A 23,292-nucleotide genomic window follows, 5' to 3' on the forward strand; every position below is an offset into this window, starting at 1 on the left:
CGAATCCAAAAGAATAGAATCAAAACGAAAAGAGGCGAATCGAATCGAATCGAAAAGAAGCGAATAGAAAAAAATCGAATCGAATCGAATCGAAAAGAATCGAATTGAAAAGAATAGAATCGAAAAATTCGAATCGAATCAAATCGAAATGAATCGAATCGAATTAAATCGGTTGAAAAGATCGAATCAAAAAACATCAAAGAGAATCGAAACGAATCGAAACGAATCGAAACGAATCAAATCGAATTGAAAAGAATCGTATCAAATCAAATCTAAAAGAATCGAATCGAATCGAATCAAAAAGAATGGAATCGAATTGATTCGCATCGAAAAGAATCGATCGAATCGGATTGAATCGAAAAGAATCGAATCGAATCGAAGAATCGAATCGAATCGAATCGAAATGAATCGAAAAGAATCGAATCGAATCGAATCGAAAAGAATTGAATCGAAGAATATCAAATCGAATTGAAAAGAATTGACTCAAATCGAAAAGAATCGAATCGAAACACAAAGAATCGAATCGAATCGAATTCGAAAGAATCGAATTGAATTGAAATGAGAAGAATCGAATCGAATTGCATCGAATCGAAAATAATTGAATCGAATTGAATAAAAAATAATCAAATCGAGTCGAATGAAAAATAATTGGAATTGAATCGAATCGATAATCGAACCGAATCGAATCAAATCGAGTCGAATCGAAAATAATCGAATCGAATCAAATGGATTCAAAAACAATGAAATCGAATCGAATCGAAAAGAATCGAATTGAATCGAAAAGAATCAAACCGAATCAAAAAGAATCGAAAAGAATTGAATCAAGAAGAATCGAAATGAATTGAATCGAGTAGAATCAAATCGAAGCTAGGGTAAAAGAGTCGAATCGAATCAAAAATTATCTAAATCAATCCAATGAAATCCAAAAGAATTGAATCGAATCGAATCGAAAAAAATCGAATCGAAATGTAACAAATGGAATCCAAATGATCGAATCGAATCAAATCGAAAAGAATCGAATCGAAAAGAATCGAATTGAATTGAATCGATTCGAGAAGAATCGAATCGAAAAGAATCGAATCGTATCGAATCGAATCGAATCGAAAAGAATCGAATCGAAGAGAATATAATCGAAACGAAAAGAATCGAATCGAATCGAATTGAAAAGAATTGAATCGAATCGAAAAGAATCGAATCGAAATGAAAAGAATCGAATCGAATCGATCGAAATGATCGAATTGAAAAGTATCGAGTTGAATCGAATCAAATCGAAAAGAATCAAATCGAATCGTATCGAATCAAAAAGAATCAAATCAAATCGAATCGAAAAGAATAGAATCGTATTTCATTGAATCAAAAAGAATTGAATCGAGGCGAATCAAAACGAATCGAATCAAATCGAAAAGAACCGTATCAATTTGAATCGAAAATAATCGGATCGGATCTTATATACTTGAATCAAAAAGAATCGAGTCGATTCAAATCAAAAAAATCAAACCGAATAGAAAAGAATCGAATCGAAAAGAAAAGAATCGATTCAAATCGAAAACCGAAAGGAATCAAAACGATTCGAATGGATACGAAACGAATCGAATCGAAAATAATAGAATCGGATCGCACCGAATCGAAATGAAAATAATCAAATGGAATCGAATTGAAAATAACCGAATCAAATCAAATCGAAAATAATTGAAGCGGGGATCCCTGGGTGGCGCAGCGGTTTAGTGCCTGCCTTTGGCCCAGGGCGCGATCCTGGAGACCCGGGATCAAATCCCACATAGGGCTCCCGGTGCTTGGAGCTTGCTTCTCCCTCTGCCTATGTCTCTGCCTCTCTCTCTCTGTGACTATCATAAATAAATAAAAAATTTAGAAAAAAAAAGAAAATAATCGAAGCGAATCTAATAGAAAATAATCGATTCGCATTGAATCGAATCGAAAAACATCGAAATGAATTGAATTGAAAATAATGAAATCGAATGGAAAATAATCGAATCGAAAGTAATCTTACCAAATCGAAAATAATCGAATCGAATCGAATCGAAAATAATTGAACCGAGTCGATCGAATTGAGTTGAAAATAATCGAATCGAACCGAATTGAATCGAAAATAATCGAATCGAATCGAATAGAAAAGAATCGAATGGAATCGAAAAGAATCGAATCATATGGAATTGAATCGAAAAGAATCGAATCGTATCGAATGGAATCGAAAACAATCGAATCATATCGAATTGAATCGAAAAGAATCGAATGAAGAGAACCGAAAAGAATCGAATCGAATACAATCGAAAAGAATCGTATCGAATCGAATCGAATTGAATCGAAAAAATCGATTCTAATCGAATTGAATTGAATAGAACCGAATCGAACAGTACCGAGTCGAATTGATAAGATTCGAATCAAATAAAATCGAAAAGAATCTAATTGAAACGAAAAGAATCCAATCGAATCGAATTGAAAGGAATCGAATCGAAAAAATCGAATCGAAAAGAATCGAGTTGAGTTGAATCGAATCGAATCATATCGAATCGAAAAGAATCGAATCGAATCGAATGGAATTGAAAAGAATCGAATCGAACTGAATCGAAAAGAATCGAATCGAACTGAATAGAAAAGAATCGAATCGAACTGAATAGAAAAGAATCGAATCGAAATGTAACAAATTGAATCCAAATGATCGAATCGAATCAAATCGAAAACAATCGAATCGAAACGAAAAGAATCGAATAGAATCGAACTGAAAATAATCGAATCGAATCGAATCGAACAGAATTGAATCGAACGAAAAGAATCTTATCGAATCGAATCGAAAAGAATCCAATCGAATCGAATGGAGAAGAATCAAATCGAACCGAATCGAAAAGAACTGAATCGAAAAGAATCGAATCGAAGAGAATCTAATCGAAACGAAAAGAATCAAATCGAATCCAAAAGAATAGAATCGAAACGAAAAGAGGCGAATCGAATCGAATCGAAAAGAAGCGAATAGAAAAAAATCGAATCGAATCGAATCGAAAAGAATCGAATTGAAAAGAATAGAATCGAAAAATTCGAATCGAATCAAATCGAAATGAATCGAATCGAATTAAATCGGTTGAAAAGATCGAATCAAAAAACATCAAAGAGAATCGAAACGAATCGAAACGAATCAAATCGAATTGAAAAGAATCGTATCAAATCAAATCTAAAAGAATCGAATCGAATCGAATCAAAAAGAATGGAATCGAATTGATTCGCATCGAAAAGAATCGATCGAATCGGATTGAATCGAAAAGAATCGAATCGAAGAATCGAATCGAAATTAATCGAAAAGAATCGAATCGAATCGAATCGAAAAGAATTGAATCGAAGAATATCAAATCGAATTGAAAAGAATTGACTCAAATCGAAAAGAATCGAATCGAAACACAAAGAATCGAATCGAATCGAATTCGAAAGAATCGAATTGAATTGAAATGAGAAGAATCGAATCGAATTGCATCGAATCGAAAATAATTGAATCGAATTGAATAAAAAATAATCAAATCGAGTCGAATGAAAAATACTTGGAATTGAATCGAATCGATAATCGAACCGAATCGAATCAAATCGAGTCGAATCGAAAATAATCGAATCGAATCAAATGGATTCAAAAACAATGAAATCGAATCGAATCGAAAAGAATCGAATTGAATCGAAAAGAATCAAACCGAATCAAAAGGAATCGAAAAGAATTGAATCAAGAAGAATCGAAATGAATTGAATCGAGTAGAATCAAATCGAAGCTAGGGTAAAAGAATCGAATCGAATCAAAAATTATCTAAATCAATCCAATGAAATCCAAAAGAATTGAATCGAATCGAATCGAAAAGAATCGAATCATATCGAATTGAATCGAAAAGAATCGAATGAAGAGAACCGAAAAGAATCGAATCGAATACAATCGAAAAGAATCGTATCGAATCGAATCGAATTGAATCGAAAAAATCGATTCTAATCGAATTGAATTGAATAGAACCGAATCGAACAGTACCGAGTCGAATTGATAAGATTCGAATCAAATAAAATCGAAAAGAATCTAATTGAAACGAAAAGAATCCAATCGAATCGAATTGAAAGGAATCGAATCGAAAAAATCGAATCGAAAAGAATCGAGTTGAGTTGAATCGAATCGAATCATATCGAATCGAAAAGAATCGAATCGAATCGAATGGAATTGAAAAGAATCGAATCGAACTGAATCGAAAAGAATCGAATCGAACTGAATAGAAAAGAATCGAATCGAAATGTAACAAATTGAATCCAAATGATCGAATCGAATCAAATCGAAAACAATCGAATCGAAACGAAAAGAATCGAATAGAATCGAACTGAAAATAATCGAATCGAATCGAATCGAACAGAATTGAATCGAACGAAAAGAATCTTATCGAATCGAATCGAAAAGAATCGAATCGAATCGAATGGAGAAGAATCAAATCGAACCGAATCGAAAAGAACTGAATCGAAAAGAATCGAATCGAAGAGAATCTAATCGAAACGAAAAGAATCAAATCGAATCCAAAAGAATAGAATCGAAACGAAAAGAGGCGAATCGAATCGAATCGAAAAGAAGCGAATAGAAAAAAATCGAATCGAATCGAATCGAAAAGAATCGAATTGAAAAGAATAGAATCGAAAAATTCGAATCGAATCAAATCGAAATGAATCGAATCGAATTAAATCGGTTGAAAAGATCGAATCAAAAAACATCAAAGAGAATCGAAACGAATCGAAACGAATCGAAACGAATCAAATCGAATTGAAAAGAATCGTATCAAATCAAATCTAAAAGAATCGAATCGAATCGAATCAAAAAGAATGGAATCGAATTGATTCGCATCGAAAAGAATCGATCGAATCGGATTGAATCGAAAAGAATCGAATCGAATCGAATCGAAGAATCGAATCGAATCGAATCGAAATTAATCGAAAAGAATCGAATCGAAAAGAATTGAATCGAAGAATATCAAATCGAATTGAAAAGAATTGACTCAAATCGAAAAGAATCGAATCGAAACACAAAGAATCGAATCGAATCGAATTCGAAAGAATCGAATTGAATTGAAATGAGAAGAATCGAATCGAATTGCATCGAATCGAAAATAATTGAATCGAATTGAATAAAAAATAATCAAATCGAGTCGAATGAAAAATACTTGGAATTGAATCGAATCGATAATCGAACCGAATCGAATCAAATCGAGTCGAATCGAAAATAATCGAATCGAATCAAATGGATTCAAAAACAATGAAATCGAATCGAATCGAAAAGAATCGAATTGAATCGAAAAGAATCAAACCGAATCAAAAGGAATCGAAAAGAATTGAATCAAGAAGAATCGAAATGAATTGAATCGAGTAGAATCAAATCGAAGCTAGGGTAAAAGAATCGAATCGAATCAAAAATTATCTAAATCAATCCAATGAAATCCAAAAGAATTGAATCGAATCGAATCGAAAAGAATCGAATCGAAATGTAACAAATGGAATCCAAATGATCGAATCGAATCAAATCGAAAAGAATCGAATCGAAAAGAATCGAATTGAATTGAATCGATTCGAGAAGAATCGAATCGAAAAGAATCGAATCGTATCGAATCGAATCGAATCGAAAAGAATCGAATCGAAGAGAATATAATCGAAATGAAAAGAATCGAATCGAATCGAATCAAAAAGAATCGAATCGAAACGACAAGAGGCGAATCGAATCGAATCGAAAAGAATCGAATCGAAACGACAAGAGGCGAATCGAATCGAATCGAAAAGAATCAAATTGAAAAGAATCGAATCGAATTGAAAAGAATCGAATCGAAAAAATCGAATCGAATCGTATCGAATCGAAAAGAATCGAATCGAAAAGAATAGAATCGAATGGAATCGAATCGAAAAGAATCAATCGAATCGAATTGAATAGAAAAGAATCGAATAGATTCGAATCGACACCAATCGAAAAGAGTCGAAACGAATCGAATCGTATCAAAGCGAAAAGAATCGAATCGAATCAAAAAGAATCGAATCGAACTGAATCGAAAAGAATCGAATCGAACAGACCGAAAAGAATCGAATCGAAGAGAATCGTATCGAATCGAATTGAATAGAACCGAAAGAATCGAATCGATTCCAATAGACCTGAATCGAAAAGAATCGAATCGAACAGTATCGAATCTAATTGAAATGAATCGAAAAAAATAAAATAGAAGAGAATCAAATCGAAACGAAAAGAATCGAATCGAATCGAATTGAAAAGAATTGAATCGAATCGAAAAGAATCGAATCGAAATGAAAAGAATCGAATCGAATCGATCGAAATGATCGAATTGAAAAGTATCGAGTTGAATCGAATCAAATCGAAAAGAATCAAATCGAATCGTATCGAATCAAAAAGAATCAAATCAAATCGAATCGAAAAGAATAGAATCGTATTTCATTGAATCAAAAAGAATTGAATCGAAAAGAATCGAGGCGAATCAAAACGAATCGAATCAAATCGAAAAGAACCGTATCAATTTGAATCGAAAATAATCGGATCGGATCTTATATACTTGAATCAAAAAGAATCGAGTCGATTCAAATCAAAAAAATCAAACCGAATAGAAAAGAATCGAATCGAAAAGAAAAGAATCGATTCAAATCGAAAACCGAAAGGAATCAAAACGATTCGAATGGATACGAAACGAATCGAATCGAAAATAATAGAATCGGATCGCACCGAATCGAAATGAAAATAATCAAATGGAATCGAATTGAAAATAACCGAATCAAATCAAATCGAAAATAATTGAAGCGGGGATCCCTGGGTGGCGCAGCGGTTTAGTGCCTGCCTTTGGCCCAGGGCGCGATCCTGGAGACCCGGGATCAAATCCCACATAGGGCTCCCGGTGCTTGGAGCTTGCTTCTCCCTCTGCCTATGTCTCTGCCTCTCTCTCTCTGTGACTATCATAAATAAATAAAAAATTTAGAAAAAAAAAGAAAATAATCGAAGCGAATCTAATAGAAAATAATCGATTCGCATTGAATCGAATCGAAAAACATCGAAATGAATTGAATTGAAAATAATGAAATCGAATGGAAAATAATCGAATCGAAAGTAATCTTACCGAATCGAAAATAATCGAATCGAATCGAATCGAAAATAATTGAACCGAGTCGATCGAATTGAGTTGAAAATAATCGAATCGAACCGAATTGAATCGAAAATAATCGAATCGAATCGAATAGAAAAGAATCGAATGGAATCGAAAAGAATCGAATCATATCGAATTGAATCGAAAAGAATCGAATCGTATCGAATGGAATCGAAAAGAATCGAATCATATCGAATTGAATCGAAAAGAATCGAATGAAGAGAACCGAAAAGAATCGAATCGAATACAATCGAAAAGAATCGTATCGAATCGAATCGAATTGAATCGAAAAAATCGATTCTAATCGAATTGAATTGAATAGAACCGAATCGAACAGTACCGAGTCGAATTGATAAGATTCGAATCAAATAAAATCGAAAAGAATCTAATTGAAACGAAAAGAATCCAATCGAATCGAATTGAAAGGAATCGAATCGAAAAAATCGAATCGAAAAGAATCGAGTTGAGTTGAATCGAATCGAATCATATCGAATCGAAAAGAATCGAATCGAATCGAATGGAATTGAAAAGAATCGAATCGAACTGAATCGAAAAGAATCGAATCGAACTGAATAGAAAAGAATCGAATCGAAATGTAACAAATTGAATCCAAATGATCGAATCGAATCAAATCGAAAACAATCGAATCGAAACGAAAAGAATCGAATAGAATCGAACTGAAAATAATCGAATCGAATCGAATCGAACAGAATTGAATCGAACGAAAAGAATCTTATCGAATCGAATCGAAAAGAATCGAATCGAATCGAATGGAGAAGAATCAAATCGAACCGAATCGAAAAGAACTGAATCGAAAAGAATCGAATCGAAGAGAATCTAATCGAAACGAAAAGAATCAAATCGAATCCAAAAGAATAGAATCGAAACGAAAAGAGGCGAATCGAATCGAATCGAAAAGAAGCGAATAGAAAAAAATCGAATCGAATCGAATCGAAAAGAATCGAATTGAAAAGAATAGAATCGAAAAATTCGAATCGAATCAAATCGAAATGAATCGAATCGAATTAAATCGGTTGAAAAGATCGAATCAAAAAACATCAAAGAGAATCGAAACGAATCGAAACGAATCGAAACGAATCAAATCGAATTGAAAAGAATCGTATCAAATCAAATCTAAAAGAATCGAATCGAATCGAATCAAAAAGAATGGAATCGAATTGATTCGCATCGAAAAGAATCGATCGAATCGGATTGAATCGAAAAGAATCGAATCGAATCGAATCGAATCGAAGAATCGAATCGAATCGAATCGAAATTAATCGAAAAGAATCGAATCGAATCGAATCGAAAAGAATTGAATCGAAGAATATCAAATCGAATTGAAAAGAATTGACTCAAATCGAAAAGAATCGAATCGAAACACAAAGAATCGAATCGAATCGAATTCGAAAGAATCGAATTGAATTGAAATGAGAAGAATCGAATCGAATTGCATCGAATCGAAAATAATTGAATCGAATTGAATAAAAAATAATCAAATCGAGTCGAATGAAAAATACTTGGAATTGAATCGAATCGATAATCGAACCGAATCGAATCAAATCGAGTCGAATCGAAAATAATCGAATCGAATCAAATGGATTCAAAAACAATGAAATCGAATCGAATCGAAAAGAATCGAATTGAATCGAAAAGAATCAAACCGAATCAAAAGGAATCGAAAAGAATTGAATCAAGAAGAATCGAAATGAATTGAATCGAGTAGAATCAAATCGAAGCTAGGGTAAAAGAATCGAATCGAATCAAAAATTATCTAAATCAATCCAATGAAATCCAAAAGAATTGAATCGAATCGAATCGAAAAGAATCGAATCGAAATGTAACAAATGGAATCCAAATGATCGAATCGAATCAAATCGAAAAGAATCGAATCGAAAAGAATCGAATTGAATTGAATCGATTTGAGAAGAATCGAATCGAAAAGAATCGAATCGTATCGAATCGAATCGAATCGAAAAGAATCGAATCGAAGAGAATATAATCGAAACGAAAAGAATCGAATCGAATCGAATCAAAAAGAATCGAATCGAAACGACAAGAGGCGAATCGAATCGAATCGAAAAGAATCGAATCGAAACGACAAGAGGCGAATCGAATCGAATCGAAAAGAATCAAATTGAAAAGAATCGAATCGAATTGAAAAGAATCGAATCGAAAAAATCGAATCGAATCGTATCGAATCGAAAAGAATCGAATCGAAAAGAATAGAATCGAATGGAATCGAATCGAAAAGAATCAATCGAATCGAATTGAATAGAAAAGAATCGAATAGATTCGAATCGACACGAATCGAAAAGAGTCGAAACGAATCGAATCGTATCAAAGCGAAAAGAATCGAATCGAATCAAAAAGAATCGAATCGAATCGAACTGAATCGAAAAGAATCGAATCGAACAGACCGAAAAGAATCGAATCGAAGAGAATCGTATCGAATCGAATTGAATAGAACCGAAAGAATCGAATCGATTCCAATCGACCTGAATCGAAAAGAATCGAATCGAACAGTATCGAATCGAATTGAAATGAATCGAAAAAAATAAAATAGAAGAGAATCAAATCGAAACGAAAAGAATCGAATCGAATCGAATTGAAAAGAATTGAATCGAATCGAAAAGAATCGAATCGAAATGAAAAGAATCGAATCGAATCGATCGAAATGATCGAATTGAAAAGTATCGAGTTGAATCGAATCAAATCGAAAAGAATCAAATCGAATCGTATCGAATCAAAAAGAATCAAATCAAATCGAATCGAAAAGAATAGAATCGTATTTCATTGAATCAAAAAGAATTGAATCGAAAAGAATCGAGGCGAATCAAAACGAATCGAATCAAATCGAAAAGAACCGTATCAATTTGAATCGAAAATAATCGGATCGGATCTTATATACTTGAATCAAAAAGAATCGAGTCGATTCAAATCAAAAAAATCAAACCGAATAGAAAAGAATCGAATCGAAAAGAAAAGAATCGATTCAAATCGAAAACCGAAAGGAATCAAAACGATTCGAATGGATACGAAACGAATCGAATCGAAAATAATAGAATCGGATCGCACCGAATCGAAATGAAAATAATCAAATGGAATCGAATTGAAAATAACCGAATCAAATCAAATCGAAAATAATTGAAGCGGGGATCCCTGGGTGGCGCAGCGGTTTAGTGCCTGCCTTTGGCCCAGGGCGCGATCCTGGAGACCCGGGATCAAATCCCACATAGGGCTCCCGGTGCTTGGAGCTTGCTTCTCCCTCTGCCTATGTCTCTGCCTCTCTCTCTCTGTGACTATCATAAATAAATAAAAAATTTAGAAAAAAAAAGAAAATAATCGAAGCGAATCTAATAGAAAATAATCGATTCGCATTGAATCGAATCGAAAAACATCGAAATGAATTGAATTGAAAATAATGAAATCGAATGGAAAATAATCGAATCGAAAGTAATCTTACCGAATCGAAAATAATCGAATCGAATCGAATCGAAAATAATTGAACCGAGTCGATCGAATTGAGTTGAAAATAATCGAATCGAACCGAATTGAATCGAAAATAATCGAATCGAATCGAATAGAAAAGAATCGAATGGAATCGAAAAGAATCGAATCATATCGAATTGAATCGAAAAGAATCGAATCGTATCGAATGGAATCGAAAACAATCGAATCATATCGAATTGAATCGAAAAGAATCGAATGAAGAGAACCGAAAAGAATCGAATCGAATACAATCGAAAAGAATCGTATCGAATCGAATCGAATTGAATCGAAAAAATCGATTCTAATCGAATTGAATTGAATAGAACCGAATCGAACAGTACCGAGTCGAATTGATAAGATTCGAATCAAATAAAATCGAAAAGAATCTAATTGAAACGAAAAGAATCCAATCGAATCGAATTGAAAGGAATCGAATCGAAAAAATCGAATCGAAAAGAATCGAGTTGAGTTGAATCGAATCGAATCATATCGAATCGAAAAGAATCGAATCGAATCGAATGGAATTGAAAAGAATCGAATCGAACTGAATCGAAAAGAATCGAATCGAACTGAATAGAAAAGAATCGAATCGAAATGTAACAAATTGAATCCAAATGATCGAATCGAATCAAATCGAAAACAATCGAATCGAAACGAAAAGAATCGAATAGAATCGAACTGAAAATAATCGAATCGAATCGAATCGAACAGAATTGAATCGAACGAAAAGAATCTTATCGAATCGAATCGAAAAGAATCGAATCGAATCGAATGGAGAAGAATCAAATCGAACCGAATCGAAAAGAACTGAATCGAAAAGAATCGAATCGAAGAGAATCTAATCGAAACGAAAAGAATCAAATCGAATCCAAAAGAATAGAATCGAAACGAAAAGAGGCGAATCGAATCGAATCGAAAAGAAGCGAATAGAAAAAAATCGAATCGAATCGAATCGAAAAGAATCGAATTGAAAAGAATAGAATCGAAAAATTCGAATCGAATCAAATCGAAATGAATCGAATCGAATTAAATCGGTTGAAAAGATCGAATCAAAAAACATCAAAGAGAATCGAAACGAATCGAAACGAATCGAAACGAATCAAATCGAATTGAAAAGAATCGTATCAAATCAAATCTAAAAGAATCGAATCGAATCGAATCAAAAAGAATGGAATCGAATTGATTCGCATCGAAAAGAATCGATCGAATCGGATTGAATCGAAAAGAATCGAATCGAATCGAAGAATCGAATCGAATCGAATCGAAATGAATCGAAAAGAATCGAATCGAATCGAATCGAAAAGAATTGAATCGAAGAATATCAAATCGAATTGAAAAGAATTGACTCAAATCGAAAAGAATCGATTCGAAACACAAAGAATCGAATCGAATCGAATTCGAAAGAATCGAATTGAATTGAAATGAGAAGAATCGAATCGAATTGCATCGAATCGAAAATAATTGAATCGAATTGAATAAAAAATAATCAAATCGAGTCGAATGAAAAATAATTGGAATTGAATCGAATCGATAATCGAACCGAATCGAATCAAATCGAGTCGAATCGAAAATAATCGAATCGAATCAAATGGATTCAAAAACAATGAAATCGAATCGAATCGAAAAGAATCGAATTGAATCGAAAAGAATCAAACCGAATCAAAAAGAATCGAAAAGAATTGAATCAAGAAGAATCGAAATGAATTGAATCGAGTAGAATCAAATCGAAGCTAGGGTAAAAGAATCGAATCGAATCAAAAATTATCTAAATCAATCCAATGAAATCCAAAAGAATTGAATCGAATCGAATCGAAAAGAATCGAATCGAAATGTAACAAATGGAAACCAAATGATCGAATCGAATCAAATCGAAAAGAATCGAATCGAAAAGAATCGAATTGAATTGAATCGATTCGAGAAGAATCGAATCGAAAAGAATCGAATCGTATCGAATCGAATCGAATCGAAAAGAATTGAATCGAAGAATATCAAATCGAATTGAAAAGAATTGACTCAAATCGAAAAGAATCGAATCGAAACACAAAGAATCGAATCGAATCGAATTCGAAAGAATCGAATTGAATTGAAATGAGAAGAATCGAATCGAATTGCATCGAATCGAAAATAATTGAATCGAATTGAATAAAAAATAATCAAATCGAGTCGAATGAAAAATAATTGGAATTGAATCGAATCGATAATCGAACCGAATCGAATCAAATCGAGTCGAATCGAAAATAATCGAATCGAATCAAATGGATTCAAAAACAATGAAATCGAATCGAATCGAAAAGAATCGAATTGAATCGAAAAGAATCAAACCGAATCAAAAAGAATCGAAAAGAATTGAATCAAGAAGAATCGAAATGAATTGAATCGAGTAGAATCAAATCGAAGCTAGGGTAAAAGAGTCGAATCGAATCAAAAATTATCTAAATCAATCCAATGAAATCCAAAAGAATTGAATCGAATCGAATCGAAAAGAATCGAATCGAAATGTAACAAATGGAATCCAAATGATCGAATCGAATCAAATCGAAAAGAATCGAATCGAAAAGAATCGAATTGAATTGAATCGATTCGAGAAGAATCGAATCGAAAAGAATCGAATCGTATCGAATCGAATCGAATCGAAAAGAATCGAATCGAAGAGAATATAATCGAAACGAAAAGAATCGAATCGAATCGAATTGAAAAGAATTGAATCGAATCGAAAAGAATCGAATCGAAATGAAAAGAATCGAATCGAATCGATCGAAATGATCGAATTGAAAAGTATCGAGTTGAATCGAATCAAATCGAAAAGAATCAAATCGAATCGTATCGAATCAAAAAGAATCAAATCAAATCGAATCGAAAAGAATAGAATCGTATTTCATTGAATCAAAAAGAATTGAATCGAAAAGAATCGAGGCGAATCAAAACGAATCGAATCAAATCGAAAAGAACCGTATCAATTTGAATCGAAAATAATCGGATCGGATCTTATATACTTGAATCAAAAAGAATCGAGTCGATTCAAATCAAAAAAATCAAACCGAATAGAAAAGAATCGAATCGAAAAGAAAAGAATCGATTCAAATCGAAAACCGAAAGGAATCAAAACGATTCGAATGGATACGAAACGAATCGAATCGAAAATAATAGAATCGGATCGCACCGAATCGAAATGAAAATAATCAAATGGAATCGAATTGAAAATAACCGAATCAAATCAAATCGAAAATAATTGAAGCGGGGATCCCTGGGTGGCGCAGCGGTTTAGTGCCTGCCTTTGGCCCAGGGCGCGATCCTGGAGACCCGGGATCAAATCCCACATAGGGCTCCCGGTGCTTGGAGCTTGCTTCTCCCTCTGCCTATGTCTCTGCCTCTCTCTCTCTGTGACTATCATAAATAAATAAAAAATTTAGAAAAAAAAAGAAAATAATCGAAGCGAATCTAATAGAAAATAATCGATTCGCATTGAATCGAATCGAAAAACATCGAAATGAATTGAATTGAAAATAATGAAATCGAATGGAAAATAATCGAATCGAAAGTAATCTTACCAAATCGAAAATAATCGAATCGAATCGAATCGAAAATAATTGAACCGAGTCGATCGAATTGAGTTGAAAATAATCGAATCGAACCGAATTGAATCGAAAATAATCGAATCGAATCGAATAGAAAAGAATCGAATGGAATCGAAAAGAATCGAATCATATCGAATTGAATCGAAAAGAATCGAATGAAGAGAACCGAAAAGAATCGAATCGAATACAATCGAAAAGAATCGTATCGAATCGAATCGAATTGAATCGAAAAAATCGATTCTAATCGAATTGAATTGAATAGAACCGAATCGAACAGTACCGAGTCGAATTGATAAGATTCGAATCAAATAAAATCGAAAAGAATCTAATTGAAACGAAAAGAATCCAATCGAATCGAATTGAAAGGAATCGAATCGAAAAAATCGAATCGAAAAGAATCGAGTTGAGTTGAATCGAATCGAATCATATCGAATCGAAAAGAATCGAATCGAATCGAATGGAATTGAAAAGAATCGAATCGAACTGAATCGAAAAGAATCGAATCGAACTGAATAGAAAAGAATCGAATCGAAATGTAACAAATTGAATCCAAATGATCGAATCGAATCAAATCGAAAACAATCGAATCGAAACGAAAAGAATCGAATAGAATCGAACTGAAAATAATCGAATCGAATCGAATCGAACAGAATTGAATCGAACGAAAAGAATCTTATCGAATCGAATCGAAAAGAATCCAATCGAATCGAATGGAGAAGAATCAAATCGAACCGAATCGAAAAGAACTGAATCGAAAAGAATCGAATCGAAGAGAATCTAATCGAAACGAAAAGAATCAAATCGAATCCAAAAGAATAGAATCGAAACGAAAAGAGGCGAATCGAATCGAATCGAAAAGAAGCGAATAGAAAAAAATCGAATCGAATCGAATCGAAAAGAATCGAATTGAAAAGAATAGAATCGAAAAATTCGAATCGAATCAAATCGAAATGAATCGAATCGAATTAAATCGGTTGAAAAGATCGAATCAAAAAACATCAAAGAGAATCGAAACGAATCGAAACGAATCGAAACGAATCAAATCGAATTGAAAAGAATCGTATCAAATCAAATCTAAAAGAATCGAATCGAATCGAATCAAAAAGAATGGAATCGAATTGATTCGCATCGAAAAGAATCGATCGAATCGGATTGAATCGAAAAGAATCGAATCGAATCGAAGAATCGAATCGAATCGAATCGAAATGAATCGAAAAGAATCGAATCGAATCGAATCGAAAAGAATTGAATCGAAGAATATCAAATCGAATTGAAAAGAATTGACTCAAATCGAAAAGAATCGAATCGAAACACAAAGAATCGAATCGAATCGAATTCGAAAGAATCGAATTGAATTGAAATGAGAAGAATCGAATCGAATTGCATCGAATCGAAAATAATTGAATCGAATTGAATAAAAAATAATCAAATCGAGTCGAATGAAAAATAATTGGAATTGAATCGAATCGATAATCGAACCGAATCGAATCAAATCGAGTCGAATCGAAAATAATCGAATCGAATCAAATGGATTCAAAAACAATGAAATCGAATCGAATCGAAAAGAATCGAATTGAATCGAAAAGAATCAAACCGAATCAAAAAGAATCGAAAAGAATTGAATCAAGAAGAATCGAAATGAATTGAATCGAGTAGAATCAAATCGAAGCTAGGGTAAAAGAGTCGAATCGAATCAAAAATTATCTAAATCAATCCAATGAAATCCAAAAGAATTGAATCGAATCGAATCGAAAAAAAATCGAATCGAAATGTAACAAATGGAATCCAAATGATCGAATCGAATCAAATCGAAAAGAATCGAATCGAAAAGAATCGAATTGAATTGAATCGATTCGAGAAGAATCGAATCGAAAAGAATCGAATCGTATCGAATCGAATCGAATCGAAAAGAATCGAATCGAAGAGAATATAATCGAAACGAAAAGAATCGAATCGAATCGAATTGAAAAGAATTGAATCGAATCGAAAAGAATCGAATCGAAATGAAAAGAATCGAATCGAATCGATCGAAATGATCGAATTGAAAAGTATCGAGTTGAATCGAATCAAATCGAAAAGAATCAAATCGAATCGTATCGAATCAAAAAGAATCAAATCAAATCGAATCGAAAAGAATAGAATCGTATTTCATTGAATCAAAAAGAATTGAATCGAGGCGAATCAAAACGAATCGAATCAAATCGAAAAGAACCGTATCAATTTGAATCGAAAATAATCGGATCGGATCTTATATACTTGAATCAAAAAGAATCGAGTCGATTCAAATCAAAAAAATCAAACCGAATAGAAAAGAATCGAATCGAAAAGAAAAGAATCGATTCAAATCGAAAACCGAAAGGAATCAAAACGATTCGAATGGATACGAAACGAATCGAATCGAAAATAATAGAATCGGATCGCACCGAATCGAAATGAAAATAATCAAATGGAATCGAATTGAAAATAACCGAATCAAATCAAATCGAAAATAATTGAAGCGGGGATCCCTGGGTGGCGCAGCGGTTTAGTGCCTGCCTTTGGCCCAGGGCGCGATCCTGGAGACCCGGGATCAAATCCCACATAGGGCTCCCGGTGCTTGGAGCTTGCTTCTCCCTCTGCCTATGTCTCTGCCTCTCTCTCTCTGTGACTATCATAAATAAATAAAAAATTTAGAAAAAAAAAGAAAATAATCGAAGCGAATCTAATAGAAAATAATCGATTCACATTGAATCGAATCGAAAAACATCGAAATGAATTGAATTGAAAATAATGAAATCGAATGGAAAATAATCGAATCGAAAGTAATCTTACCAAATCGAAAATAATCGAATCGAATCGAATCGAAAATAATTGAACCGAGTCGATCGAATTGAGTTGAAAATAATCGAATCGAACCGAATTGAATCGAAAATAATCGAATCGAATCGAATAGAAAAGAATCGAATGGAATCGAAAAGAATCGAATCATATGGAATTGAATCGAAAAGAATCGAATCGTATCGAATGGAATCGAAAACAATCGAATCATATCGAATTGAATCGAAAAGAATCGAATGAAGAGAACCGAAAAGAATCGAATCGAATACAATCGAAAAGAATCGTATCGAATCGAATCGAATTGAATCGAAAAAATCGATTCTAATCGAATTGAATTGAATAGAACCGAATCGAACAGTACCGAGTCGAATTGATAAGATTCGAATCAAATAAAATCGAAAAGAATCTAATTGAAACGAAAAGAATCCAATCGAATCGAATTGAAAGGAATCGAATCGAAAAAATCGAATCGAAAAGAATCGAGTTGAGTTGAATCGAATCGAATCATATCGAATCGAAAAGAATCGAATCGAATCGAATGGAATTGAAAAGAATCGAATCGAACTGAATCGAAAAGAATCGAATCGAACTGAATAGAAAAGAATCGAATCGAACTGAATAGAAAAGAATCGAATCGAAATGTAACAAATTGAATCCAAATGATCGAATCGAATCAAATCGAAAACAATCGAATCGAAACGAAAAGAATCGAATAGAATCGAACTGAAAATAATCGAATCGAATCGAATCGAACAGAATTGAATCGAACGAAAAGAATCTTATCGAATCGAATCGAAAAGAATCCAATCGAATCGAATGGAGAAGAATCAAATCGAACCGAATCGAAAAGAACTGAATCGAAAAGAATCGAATCGAAGAGAATCTAATCGAAACGAAAAGAATCAAATCGAATCCAAAAGAATAGAATCGAAACGAAAAGAGGCGAATCGAATCGAATCGAAAAGAAGCGAATAGAAAAAAATCGAATCGAATCGAATCGAAAAGAATCGAATTGAAAAGAATAGAATCGAAAAATTCGAATCGAATCAAATCGAAATGATTCGAATCGAATTAAATCGGTTGAAAAGATCGAATCAAAAAACATCAAAGAGAATCGAAACGAATCGAAACGAATCAAATCGAATTGAAAAGAATCGTATCAAATCAAATCTAAAAGAATCGAATCGAATCGAATCAAAAAGAATGGAATCGAATTGATTCGCATCGAAAAGAATCGATCGAATCGGATTGAATCGAAAAGAATCGAATCGAAGAATCGAATCGAATCGAAATTAATCGAAAAGAATCGAATCGAATCGAATCGAAAAGAATTGAATCGAAGAATATCAAATCGAATTGAAAAGAATTGACTCAAATCGAAAAGAATCGAATCGAAACACAAAGAATCGAATCGAATCGAATTCGAAAGAATCGAATTGAATTGAAATGAGAAGAATCGAATCGAATTGCATCGAATCGAAAATAATTGAATCGAATTGAATAAAAAATAATCAAATCGAGTCGAATGAAAAATACTTGGAATTGAATCGAATCGATAATCGAACCGAATCGAATCAAATCGAGTCGAATCGAAAATAATCGAATCGAATCAAATGGATTCAAAAACAATGAAATCGAATCGAATCGAAAAGAATCGAATTGAATCGAAAAGAATCAAACCGAATCAAAAGGAATCGAAAAGAATTGAATCAAGAAGAATCGAAATGAATTGAATCGAGTAGAATCAAATCGAAGCTAGGGTAAAAGAATCGAATCGAATCAAAAATTATCTAAATCAATCCAATGAAATCCAAAAGAATTGAATCGAATCGAATCGAAAAGAATCGAATCATATCGAATTGAATCGAAAAGAATCGAATGAAGAGAACCGAAAAGAATCGAATCGAATACAATCGAAAAGAATCGTATCGAATCGAATCGAATTGAATCGAAAAAATCGATTCTAATCGAATTGAATTGAATAGAACCGAATCGAACAGTACCGAGTCGAATTGATAAGATTCGAATCAAATAAAATCGAAAAGAATCTAATTGAAACGAAAAGAATCCAATCGAATCGAATTGAAAGGAATCGAATCGAAAAAATCGAATCGAAAAGAATCGAGTTGAGTTGAATCGAATCGAATCATATCGAATCGAAAAGAATCGAATCGAATCGAATGGAATTGAAAAGAATCGAATCGAACTGAATCGAAAAGAATCGAATCGAACTGAATAGAAAAGAATCGAATCGAAATGTAACAAATTGAATCCAAATGATCGAATCGAATCAAATCGAAAACAATCGAATCGAAACGAAAAGAATCGAATAGAATCGAACTGAAAATAATCGAATCGAATCGAATCGAACAGAATTGAATCGAACGAAAAGAATCTTATCGAATCGAATCGAAAAGAATCGAATCGAATCGAATGGAGAAGAATCAAATCGAACCGAATCGAAAAGAACTGAATCGAAAAGAATCGAATCGAAGAGAATCTAATCGAAACGAAAAGAATCAAATCGAATCCAAAAGAATAGAATCGAAACGAAAAGAGGCGAATCGAATCGAATCGAAAAGAAGCGAATAGAAAAAAATCGAATCGAATCGAATCGAAAAGAATCGAATTGAAAAGAATAGAATCGAAAAATTCGAATCGAATCAAATCGAAATGAATCGAATCGAATTAAATCGGTTGAAAAGATCGAATCAAAAAACATCAAAGAGAATCGAAACGAATCGAAACGAATCGAAACGAATCAAATCGAATTGAAAAGAATCGTATCAAATCAAATCTAAAAGAATCGAATCGAATCGAATCAAAAAGAATGGAATCGAATTGATTCGCATCGAAAAGAATCGATCGAATCGGATTGAATCGAAAAGAATCGAATCGAATCGAATCGAAGAATCGAATCGAATCGAATCGAAATTAATCGAAAAGAATCGAATCGAAAAGAATTGAATCGAAGAATATCAAATCGAATTGAAAAGAATTGACTCAAATCGAAAAGAATCGAATCGAAACACAAAGAATCGAATCGAATCGAATTCGAAAGAATCGAATTGAATTGAAATGAGAAGAATCGAATCGAATTGCATCGAATCGAAAATAATTGAATCGAATTGAATAAAAAATAATCAAATCGAGTCGAATGAAAAATACTTGGAATTGAATCGAATCGATAATCGAACCGAATCGAATCAAATCGAGTCGAATCGAAAATAATCGAATCGAATCAAATGGATTCAAAAACAATGAAATCGAATCGAATCGAAAAGAATCGAATTGAATCGAAAAGAATCAAACCGAATCAAAAGGAATCGAAAAGAATTGAATCAAGAAGAATCGAAATGAATTGAATCGAGTAGAATCAAATCGAAGCTAGGGTAAAAGAATCGAATCGAATCAAAAATTATCTAAATCAATCCAATGAAATCCAAAAGAATTGAATCGAATCGAATCGAAAAGAATCGAATCGAAATGTAACAAATGGAATCCAAATGATCGAATCGAATCAAATCGAAAAGAATCGAATCGAAAAGAATCGAATTGAATTGAATCGATTCGAGAAGAATCGAATCGAAAAGAATCGAATCGTATCGAATCGAATCGAATCGAAAAGAATCGAATCGAAGAGAATATAATCGAAATGAAAAGAATCGAATCGAATCGAATCAAAAAGAATCGAATCGAAACGACAAGAGGCGAATCGAATCGAATCGAAAAGAATCGAATCGAAACGACAAGAGGCGAATCGAATCGAATCGAAAAGAATCAAATTGAAAAGAATCGAATCGAATTGAAAAGAATCGAATCGAAAAAATCGAATCGAATCGTATCGAATCGAAAAGAATCGAATCGAAAAGAATAGAATCGAATGGAATCGAATCGAAAAGAATCAATCGAATCGAATTGAATAGAAAAGAATCGAATAGATTCGAATCGACACCAATCGAAAAGAGTCGAAACGAATCGAATCGTATCAAAGCGAAAAGAATCGAATCGAATCAAAAAGAATCGAATCGAACTGAATCGAAAAGAATCGAATCGAACAGACCGAAAAGAATCGAATCGAAGAGAATCGTATCGAATCGAATTGAATAGAACCGAAAGAATCGAATGGATTCCAATAGACCTGAATCGAAAAGAATCGAATCGAACAGTATCGAATCTAATTGAAATGAATCGAAAAAAATAAAATAGAAGAGAATCAAATCGAAACGAAAAGAATCGAATCGAATCGAATTGAAAAGAATTGAATCGAATCGAAAAGAATCGAATCGAAATGAAAAGAATCGAATCGAATCGATCGAAATGATCGAATTGAAAAGTATCGAGTTGAATCGAATCAAATCGAAAAGAATCAAATCGAATCGTATCGAATCAAAAAGAATCAAATCAAATCGAATCGAAAAGAATAGAATCGTATTTCATTGAATCAAAAAGAATTGAATCGAAAAGAATCGAGGCGAATCAAAACGAATCGAATCAAATCGAAAAGAACCGTATCAATTTGAATCGAAAATAATCGGATCGGATCTTATATACTTGAATCAAAAAGAATCGAGTCGATTCAAATCAAAAAAATCAAACCGAATAGAAAAGAATCGAATCGAAAAGAAAAGAATCGATTCAAATCGAAAACCGAAAGGAATCAAAACGATTCGAATGGATACGAAACGAATCGAATCGAAAATAATAGAATCGGATCGCACCGAATCGAAATGAAAATAATCAAATGGAATAGAATTGAAAATAACCGAATCAAATCAAATCGAAAATAATTGAAGCGGGGATCCCTGGGTGGCGCAGCGGTTTAGTGCCTGCCTTTGGCCCAGGGCGCGATCCTGGAGACCCGGGATCAAATCCCACATAGGGCTCCCGGTGCTTGGAGCTTGCTTCTCCCTCTGCCTATGTCTCTGCCTCTCTCTCTCTGTGACTATCATAAATAAATAAAAAATTTAGAAAAAAAAAGAAAATAATCGAAGCGAATCTAATAGAAAATAATCGATTCGCATTGAATCGAATCGAAAAACATCGAAATGAATTGAATTGAAAATAATGAAATCGAATGGAAAATAATCGAATCGAAAGTAATCTTACCGAATCGAAAATAATCGAATCGAATCGAATCGAAAATAATTGAACCGAGTCGATCGAATTGAGTTGAAAATAATCGAATCGAACCGAATTGAATCGAAAATAATCGAATCGAATCGAATAGAAAAGAATCGAATGGAATCGAAAAGAATCGAATCATATCGAATTGAATCGAAAAGAATCGAATCGTATCGAATGGAATCGAAAACAATCGAATCATATCGAATTGAATCGAAAAGAATCGAATGAAGAGAACCGAAAAGAATCGAATCGAATACAATCGAAAAGAATCGTATCGAATCGAATCGAATTGAATCGAAAAAATCGATTCTAATCGAATTGAATTGAATAGAACCGAATCGAACAGTACCGAGTCGAATTGATAAGATTCGAATCAAATAAAATCGAAAAGAATCTAATTGAAACGAAAAGAATCCAATCGAATCGAATTGAAAGGAATCGAATCGAAAAAATCGAATCGAAAAGAATCGAGTTGAGTTGAATCGAATCGAATCATATCGAATCGAAAAGAATCGAATCGAATCGAATGGAATTGAAAAGAATCGAATCGAACTGAATCGAAAAGAATCGAATCGAACTGAATAGAAAAGAATCGAATCGAAATGTAACAAATTGAATCCAAATGATCGAATCGAATCAAATCGAAAACAATCGAATCGAAACGAAAAGAATCGAATAGAATCGAACTGAAAATAATCGAATCGAATCGAATCGAACAGAATTGAATCGAACGAAAAGAATCTTATCGAATCGAATCGAAAAGAATCGAATCGAATCGAATGGAGAAGAATCAAATCGAACCGAATCGAAAAGAACTGAATCGAAAAGAATCGAATCGAAGAGAATCTAATCGAAACGAAAAGAATCAAATCGAATCCAAAAGAATAGAATCGAAACGAAAAGAGGCGAATCGAATCGAATCGAAAAGAAGCGAATAGAAAAAAATCGAATCGAATCGAATCGAAAAGAATCGAATTGAAAAGAATAGAATCGAAAAATTCGAATCGAATCAAATCGAAATGAATCGAATCGAATTAAATCGGTTGAAAAGATCGAATCAAAAAACATCAAAGAGAATCGAAACGAATCGAAACGAATCGAAACGAATCAAATCGAATTGAAAAGAATCGTATCAA

This window comes from Canis aureus, chromosome 35, assembly GCF_053574225.1.
Source record: "Canis aureus isolate CA01 chromosome 35, VMU_Caureus_v.1.0, whole genome shotgun sequence".
Taxonomy (NCBI): domain Eukaryota; kingdom Metazoa; phylum Chordata; class Mammalia; order Carnivora; family Canidae; genus Canis; species Canis aureus.